Raw genomic sequence first — 9,869 nt, forward strand, 5'->3', positions numbered from 1 at the left:
TAAACAACAACAATAAGTCCCTAGTCTCGCAGGTCTTGATCTCACACTCTAACCATTGCACCATGCTGGCTGACATTTTTTATAAGGCATTCCAGCTAGATTTGGTACCGCACTGATCATCGACACCGGCGAATTCCTGGCCGCTTTGCCACAAAGGTGCGTTCGTAGCTTTCTGAGACGCCCACTTCTCTCTTTCAGCGTTCTTTTGTGCTGTTTGGCTTCTGCCAAGATAATTGCATCGTCCTCTGGAGTGGACGCTTCTGAAGGCTGCCTGAGACGGTCTCCTTGCCGGTCAGAGCCTTGGAATAACCTTCAGCCAATTACGGCGCTGGGCACTTGGCTGTTGCGGCCTCCTCCTGGCTCCCAGATCTGCTGCGGACACAGATCTTGGAGGGCTGTCTCTTTTTTGACTGCTACTCCCTTCCCACCCACCCCTCTGCCGCACTTTGCAGGGTTTTAATTGCCTAAGGTTTTTTCCTTTTCTTCCGCCTTCTTCAAGAGGTCTCTGCTGAAATAAAACAAAGATCAAATTGGTTTGGGAAAGAGGGAATCCAGCGATGAGCAGATGGCGGAGGGGAGAAGTTTATGTGTGCTTTTTCAAGATTGTTCCTCTCCTCGTCCGTCCCCCCCTCATTTTCCCACATCTTGCTTAGAAGTGTGTCAACACGAATCCTTCGAACTACCCAGAGATTTTCTTTTCAACGCCAGAGGCAATAATTCAGTATTGCAGCTTTCTCGGTTCTTCTCTGATTTGATTTGCCGCAATCTCGTTCCCTCTCTCTTCCCTCGCAACCTGCGGCCTTTTCTGGGGAGCTGATGAAATCCCACCCCCTCAATTTACATAAATTTGCTATTATTATTATTAAGCCTTTTCTCTTCTGTGTGGAGGAGAGAGCAGAGACTGTCAACAGGAGGGAAGGGGGAAGGATGGCCGGCAGTGGGATACTGTTAATATTATTATTCATTCAACTTATGTTGTTGTTGTTTAGTCGTTTAGTCGTGTCCGACTCTTCGTGACCCCCTGGACCAGAGCACGCCAGGCACTCCTGTCTTCCACTGCCTCCCGCAAGTTTGGTCAAACTCAGGCTGGTCGCTTTGAGAACAGTGTCCCACCATCTCGTCCTCTGTCGTCCCCTTCTCCCTGTGCCCTCCATCTTTCCCAACATCAGGGTCTTTTCCAGGGAGTCTTCCAGGAAGGGTCTCAGAAGATGCAGAACATAGGTGTGACCCCGGCATCTGGTGTTATAAGAATTCAAGGTCTCAAATATACAAATTAAATGTTCATAACTTGACAAAGCAGACACATACGTAAGTATATAAACCACTTGTCTGCAAATAGTACAGCGGTACCTCGGGTTACAGGCGCTTCAGGTTACAGACTCCGCTAACCCAGAAATAGTACCTCGGGTTAAGAACTTTGCTTCAGGATGAGAACAGAAATCGTGCAGCGGCAGCGGGAGGCCCCATTAGCTAAAGTGGTGCTTCAGGTTAAGAACAGTTTTAGTTTAAGAACGGACCCCTGGAACGAATTAAGTACTTAACCCGAGGTGCCACTGTACAGGAGAGCAATCCTGAAACCATTTTGACTCTCCCCAATTGACCTCAAATGTTTCTCTGCGAGGAGGAAGGAAATGGGAATAGCCTCGTCATTGTCTTTTGCTTACCTGCCTTTAGGGCATCTCAGTGTATGAACAGGGGGAGCCTGTGACCTGGATTCAGGAATTAATGTATTTACCATCACAAAAGAATGGCCCAGCTGCCTAAATAAAGCAATCACAGGCCATTGTCATTTCTGTTGTAGACTGATTCTTCTGTGATGTGTGTACGGTGTTTTGCAGGCTGGTCTTGGGCTACAGAGTGGGCAGTTTCAAAAGCCTATATAAGAGCTTGCACACCAATGTTCTGGGTTCCTCCTCCCTCTGGCGTGTGGTGTGTGGGGACCATGTTGCAACAGCTGAATAGAGATCAGGCTTACTAGCAGCTTTGCTTCTCAATCTTCTTCTTCTCCTTCTTCTTCTCCTTCTTCTTCTACTTCCTCCTCCTCCTCCTCTTCTTCTTCATTCTTCTTCTTCTTCTTCTTCTTCTTCTTCTTCTTCTTCTTCTTCTTCCTCCTCCTCCTCCTCCTTCTTCTTCTTCCTCCTCCTCTTCTTCCTCCTCCTCCTCCTCCTTCTTCTTCCTCCTCCTCCTCCTCTTCTTCTTCTTCTTCTTCTTCTTCTTCTTCTTCTTCTTCTTCATTCTTCTTCTTCTTCTTCCTCCTCCTCCTCCTCCTCTTCTTCTTCCTTCTTCTTCTTCTTCCTCCTCCTTCTCTTCTTCTTCTTCCTCCTCCTCCTCCTCCTCCTCCTCTTCTTCCTTCTTCCTCCTCCTCCTCCTCCTCCTCCTCCTCCTCCTCCTCCTCCTCTTCTTCTTCCTTCTTCTTCTTCTTCTTCCTCCTCCTCCTCTTCTTCTTCCTCCTCCTCCTCTTCTTCTTCCTCCTCCTTCTCTTCTTCTTCTTCCTCCACCTCCTCCTCCTCTTCTTCTTCCTTCTTCTTCCTCCTCCTCCTCCTCTTCTTCTTCTTCTTCTTTGATGATCCCTCATAGCCGAGTAAGATTGTCTTCCATAAACACGGTTTTAACAATGAGTCCATAAGTGACGACAGAGGCCAATTCAAGTGACTATAGAGGCCAAATCCACACATCCCTCCACAGTGGGGACATTGGTTTCCAGGCAGGAGTTGATCCCAGTGAGTGTTTGCCAAGCGTGTCTTCCTCTTAGCACATTTCTCCCTTGCGTCCTGAGTTCGAGTGTCTTCAAAGCCCATGACACCTTTGATAAAGGCTGCTGTCCAACTGGAGCGCTCGCAGGCCAGTGTTTCCTCTGGTTGCCCTCTGTTATTTTCTCCTACCAGTAGGGAACCCACTTAAAGACTCTACAGTGGTACCTCGGGTTACATACGCTTCAGGTTACACACTCCACTAACCCAGAAATAGTGCTTCAGGTTAAGAACTTTGCTTCAGGCTGAGAACAGAAATCGTGCTCCAGCGGCGTGGCAGCAGCAGGAGGCCCCATTAGCTAAAGTGGTGCTTCAGGTTAAGAACAGTTTCAGGTTAAGAACGGACCTCCGGAACGAATTAAGTACTTAACCCGAGGTACCACTGTATAAGGGCTCTGGAATATCCCATAAGGGAACAGGAACAGGTTTTTTCCTACATCATCTGGCTATATAGCAAGTTTCTCAGCCACGAGCAACAGGTGAGCCATAAGCTCTTTATTAGACGAATCCGGAGCAGCCGGGAAATAGTAGGAAAATAAAGCTATCTTAGGATCTGGTGAGGCAGATTGTTTGGTGACTTACCCGTTGAAAGACTTTGCCCCAGAAAGGGAGACAGCTTAAAAAAACAACAAACCCTCTCTCATAATCTGAGTACCCAACAGAGTCAAAGCTGAATGCTGGGAGACAGACAAAAGGCACGATTTGCTCACACAGTGCATACTGAAAATTATGGGATTCCCTTGCAAAAGAGGCGACAATGGTCTGGACAGCTTTGAAACAGGATCAGGCAGAGGGAAAGGCTATCCATAAGTTACCGTATTTTTCACTCTATAAGACGCACCAGACCACAAGACGCACCTAGTTTTTGGAGGAGGAAAACAAGAAAAAAAATATTCTGAATCTCAGAAGCCAGAACAGCAAGAGGGATCGCTGTGCAGTGAAAGCAGCGATCCCTCTTGCTGTTCTGGCTTCTGGGATAGCTGCGCAGCCTGCATTCGCTCCATAAGACGCACACGCATTTCCCCTTACTTTTTAGGAGGGGAAAAGTGAGTCTTATAGAGCAAAAAATACGGCATGTTATAAGGATTCTAATCTCTCAAATATAGAATAAATGTTCACAATAAATGTGCAAGGCAAACAAATGCATAACTTATATAAAACCACGTGTCTGCAAATTGTACAGGAGAGCAATCCTGAAGCCATTTTGACTCTCCCAAATGGACCTCAAATGTTTCTCTGCAAGGAGGAAGGAAATGGGGAAAGCATTTTTCGAGTTGTCTTTGGACTGTAGGGGCTTACGCCTCCCTTTGCAAATACAGCCTGGCAAGTATCTGTTAAGCTGAGTACACTCTCAATATCCCTAAGAGATTCAGGAACTAATATTTACTATCTCCAGGGAATGGCCAGGCTTCCCAGAAAATGCAGTCAAGTAAGGCATTATTATCAGGTATCCTGAAAGACAGGAGAGAAGCAAGACACTCAAATTTCTGCTGCAGACCGCCTCCTTCTGTGATGTATGTATGTTTTGAGGGGTGGTCTTGGGCTACAGGGTGGGCAATTTCAAAAGTCTATATAGGGGCTTGTGCACCATTGTTCAGGGTTCTCCTCCGTCCTGCGTGTTGTGAGTGGGGACCCTGTTGCAACAGTTCCTTGAATAAAGATCAGGCTAAGTAGCTCCTTTGCTTCTCAATATTCTCTGGCTGGCTTCATGTTATTTTTCTCCTACCGACAGGGAACCCACTTAAGGACTCTGTACAGGCTCTGGAAATGCAAGATTTAACCTTCTTCTGCCGGGCCCGTAAGACAGAGCTATTCCGCCTGGCTTTCAATTTGAACTTGGCCTGATCTTTTATTCCCCTTCCTTCCCTCCCCCTCCCCTTTTTATGAAGATTACCCGCTCTGGGATCCCACAGTTAATTCTCCCCTGGTCTCCTCGCTGGCCCAGATAGGACTAATTTAGCCAGCTAGCCCTGGTGATCATCTAGTGTTTATTGGATGGATTTTCCCCATCAATTGATTTTTGAATTCTGAACTTATTGTTGCTGTTGTTGTTGTTTAGTTGTTTAGTCGTGTCCGACTCTTCGTGACCCCCTGGACCAGAGCACGCCAGGCCCTCCTGTCTTCCACTGCCTCCCGCAGTTTGGTCAAACTCATGCTGGTAGCTTCGAGAACACTGCCCAACCATCTCGTCCTCTGTCATCCCCTTCTCCTTGCACCCTCCATCTTTCCCAACATCAGGGTCTTTTCCAGGGAGTCTTCTCTTCTCCTGAGGTGGCCAAAGTCTTGGAGCCTCAGCTTCAGGATCTGTCCTTCCAGTGAGCACTCAGGGCTGATTTCCTTCAGAATGGAGAGGTTGGATCTTCTTGCAGTCCATGGGACTCTCAAGAGTCTCCTCCAGCACCAGAATTCAAAAGCACCCATTCTTCTTGATGGTCCAGCTCTCACTTCCATACATCACGACTGGGAAAACCAGAGCTTTGACTGTACGGACCTTTGTTATCCACTGTATTTTATGCTGTTTTTTGTTGCATCAATTAAGTGTTTTAAATTTGTTGTTAGCCACCCTGAGCCCGGTTTTCTGAACCGGGAAGGGCGGGGTATAAATAAAAAATTATTGTTATTATTTATTATGGAAGACCCTGTAAGGGAAAGGGAGCAGTTTTTCTTTGTTATAACAGCTAGCGATCGTGATGTCTCCAAGATCAGATGCAGCGAGTGTCACCGAGTGAGAAAGAGTTGCCCTTTTGCTTGGATCCTGCCCATGGGCATCCCATTTGGGGCATGTGCTTAGCCACAGCAAGAGCAGGAAGCTGGAACAGACAGGCCCCCTTTGAACTGGTCCAGCAGAGCTCTTCATATACCCTTAAAGGTAAAGGTAAAGAGACCCCTGACCATTAGGTCCAGTCGTGGCCGACTCTGGGGTTGCGGTGCTCATCTCGCTTTATTGGCCGAGGGAACTGGCGTACAGCTTCCGGGTCATGTGGCCAGCAGGACTAAGCCGCTTCTGGTGAACTAGAGCAGCGTACGGAAACACCGTTTACCTTCCCGCAGGAGGCATAAATCCATCCAGCCCAGATGAAACTCACTGTGGCTTGCTTTTCGAAGATTCAGGCGTCTGTCTCACTGTGGGCTGTGTAAGGTAAAGGTAAAGGGACCTCTGACCATTAGGTCCAGTCGTGACCGACTCTGGGGTTGTGGCACTCATCTCGCCGGCGTATAGCTTCCGGGTCATGTGGCCAGCAGGACTAAGCCGCTTCTGGCGAACCAGAGCAGCGCACGGAAACGCCGTTTGCCTTCCCGCCGGAGCGGTACCTATTGATCTACTTGTACTTTGACGTGCTTTCGAACTGCTAGGTTGGCAGGAGCAGGGACCGAGCAACGGGAGCTCACCCCGTCATTGCGGGGATTCGAACCGCCAACCTTCTGATCGGCAAGTCCTAACCCACAGCACCACCATGCATCTGCTGGTGGGAAACCCAGCGATGGGAAATTTCTGTGGTCCTTCACTAGATGCCTTCAGCACGTGCTTATTTTGCACCCGATTGAAGTGCAGAGTGTTTGAGGACTCGGACATTCGCAGGGAAAGAAAAAGGCTTGTTTGCAAAAGCTATTGCACCACCAACCTTACTTTATGCTTGTGAAACGTGGATCACTTATAAACGCCACCTCCAACTCCTCGAAAGATTCCATCAATGGTGATGGCGAGGCTACAGCAGCAGCAGCACCTAGGACCCATGAGCATATAGGAAGAAGCCACTATCACGTCTAGTCCAGCTCCTTTTTTGCAAAGGGGTCACCCAGCTGCCCCTCAGGGAATAGGAGAAGAGCTTCCTGGATCAGACCAGGGACCCATGTCTCGACCCAGAGCTGCCCACTCACAATCAGAACCGGAAAGCCGCCAACAAAGCAACCCCACGGGTCCTGGGATCTCCGAGTCTCCCCCCCCCCCGTTTGGCGTCATGCCTTTATTCATTACCAGGAAGCGATTTCCAGCGCAGCGGTTTAAGACCGGGCTGCTTTTCATCTCGCCTTTGTTCCTTGCACAATGGCAAAGCGAAGAGAGAGAGAGAGAAGTTGCCGGATAAATAGAAAATAGGAAGCATAAATCAAAGTCCGGGACCTGTTCTTGTTCGGCGCTCACCTTTACCTGGGGGCGGTGGGACGGTGTCGCAGGATATTAAAATGAGAATGATCAAAAGGCGCTGGAGTTTCCCCCCCGCTCTCCAAGGAAATGCCTGCTGCTTTGCAATTGAATGGGGGAAAGAGGGGAGGGGAGAAGACTAAGGGGGATAAGAGACAAGATGGAATCGTAGAATTGCGGCGTTGAAAGGGAGTCGAAGTGTCATCTAGTCCAACCCCCTGCGAGGACTGAGGTCTGCAAAAAGGAGCAGCCTGTGTCCCAAGGGCAGGATTTGACACCTAATAAGCCTTCTGAAATGCCCCATGGCCGAAATGCTTGTGGGTTTTCTGAAGTGCTGTCAGGAGAACAGGTTCCCAGCTTGATAACACAGTAAGCGTAGATAATTAAAAAGGAGGATTTGTTGCAAAAACGGAGAGCTCCAGACGCCTCCGGCATCACGACTCAAGATGACCCTTCTGAAGACTCCTTCCAGCGTTGACAGAAGATCTTGAACTTACGACCCTTACGTCTCTTGTTTTGCTTCCTGTCTAGCAGCCCTCCCATTCATCGACTCTTCGGACTTAGTGGATCCACTCCAACCTCTTCCTTTTCGGAGAGGTTTGTTCGCGCCTGTTTGTGCTTCCGGTGAGCTTTGGCTGTGTTCAAGCCTGCTCTCAGCGACTGCCTTATCAGCTTGCCCATCAAGGTAGGAAGAGCCGAAGTCTGCAGCTGCCTGCTCTTTCCTGCCTGACTAATGTCAAAACCTCTCTGTTCCTGGCTGCTTTCTGCAGCGAGCTGCAAACCTTCACTTGGAGCTGGCTCATTCCTGACGAGTGCTGAATTACAAGGTGCTGTTTCGAAAGTGGGAACTGACAGAGAGGCAGTGTGGTGCAGTGGTCAGAGTGCTGCAATGGGACCTGGGAGAAGCAACCGGGGTCCTCCATCCATCCCCACTCGGCTAGGAAGCTCACTCAGTGCGGCCAGCCACTCAGTCTCAGCCTTACCTACCTTACAAGATAAAAAAATTCCTTCCAGTAGCACCTTAAAGACCAACTAAGTTAGTTCTTGGTATGAGCTTTCGTGTGCATGCCCACTTCTTCAGATACACTTCTTCAGATACCTTCTTCAGATACATTTCTTCAGATACCTTACAAGGTTTTTGTGGGAATCAAACGGACCATGTATGCCAGCTTGAGCTGTCAGTGCAATAATAATAATAAAAGAATGAAAATGAAAATATGTAAATAAGCATTGCGTAAGGGACACGGGTGGCGCTGTGAGTTAAACCACAGAGCCTAGGACTTGCCGATCAGAAGGTCGTGGTTCGAATCGCCGCGATGGACGGGGTGAGCTCCCGTTGCTTGGTCCCTACTCCTGCCCACCTAGCAGTTCAAAAGCACGTCAAAGTGCAAGTAGATAAATAGGTACCACTCTGGCGGGAAGGTAAATGGCATTTCCGTGCGCTGCTCTGGTTCGCCAGAAGCGGCTTAGTCCTGCTGGTCACATGACCCGGAAGCTGTACGCCGGCTCCCTCGGCCAAGGAGCTTAAAGGAAGCCCCTGCTGAGATTCTCCAAGCCATTGGGCTGTAGTGGTTAGAGCATGGGTAGGCAAACTAAGGCCCGGGGGCCAGATCCAGCCCAATCGCCTTCTAAATCCAGCCCGCGGACGGTCCAGGAATCAGCGTGTTTTTACATGAGTAGAATGTGTGCTTTTATTTAAAATGCATCTCTGGGTTATTTGTGGGGCATAGGAATTTGTTCATTATTTCTTTTCAAAATATAGTCTGGCCCCCCACAAGGTCTGAGGGACAGTGGACCGGCCCCCTGCTGAAAAAGTTTGCTGACCCCTGGGTTAAAGGTAAAGGTAAAGGGAACCCTGACCATTAGGTCCAGTCGTGGCCGACTCTGGGGTTGCGGCGCTCATCTCGCTTTACTGGCCGAGGGAGCCGGCATACAGCTTCTGGGTCATGTGGCCAGCAGGACTAAGCCGCTTCTGGCGAACCAGAGCAGCGCACGGAAACGCCGTTTACCTTCCCGCCGGAGTGGTACCTATTTATCTACTTGCACTTTGACGTGCTTTCGAACTGCTAGGTTGGCAGGAGCAGGGACCGAGCAACGGGAGCTCACCCCGTCATTGCGGGGATTCGAACCGCCGACCTTCTGACCGACAAGTCCTAGGCTCTGGGGTTTAACCCAAAGCACCAGAATATGAGCTGGGAGATTAGATTTTGAACCCCCACTTGGCCGTGAAACTCACCATGGATGGTGCTCTAACCCACCTCGCTGGGTTGTTGTAACGATAACAGGAGGAGGTTGGGGTGAACTGTGTATGTTTATGCCGCATTCCTTAGAGGAACGAAATGGGAAAGCAATAAAATAAATGTGGGCAAACAGTACAGGCTTTCTTCCTCCTCCCGTGCCCTCTGCCAGCCCCTGCAGGGCATCGGTTGCTTGCCAGCTGTTGCAGTTGGGCAAGGCTGGACCTTTGCCCAGGCCTTGTGTTTATCCAAAAGGGAACCTGTTTGTTTTCCTCCTGCTCCTGGAGTCGATGCAAACACTCTTTCCTTTTGTTACCTGGCTGCTGCCCGCCCTCCCACCTCGCGGGCCCCAGTTACCGTACTGTCTGCAAAAGGGAGTCTTGCAAGACTCTGCCCAAAAAAGAAAGAAAGGAAGAAAGCCTGTTATAAAAGAGATGAAATTGAAATCAAACTTTGCTGGGCACAGAAGGATCACCTGGAAAGAGAAAGGGACACAGAGGTCCTGGAAGAGATGAGATGCTTTGATCTACGTGTTTTTTGCTCTATAAGACTCACTTTTCCCCTCCTAAAAAGTAAGGGGAAATGTGCGTGTGCGTCTTATGGAGCGAATGCAGGCTGTGCAGCTATCACAGAAGCCAGAACAGCAAGAGGGATTGCTGCTTTCACTGCGCAGCGATCCCTCTTGCTGTTCTGGCTTCTGAGATTCGGAATATTTTTTCCCTTGTTTTCCTCCTCTGAAAA

The sequence above is a fragment of the Podarcis bocagei genome (assembly GCF_964188305.1).
Source record: "Podarcis bocagei genome assembly, chromosome: 18".
NCBI lineage: Eukaryota > Metazoa > Chordata > Lepidosauria > Squamata > Lacertidae > Podarcis > Podarcis bocagei.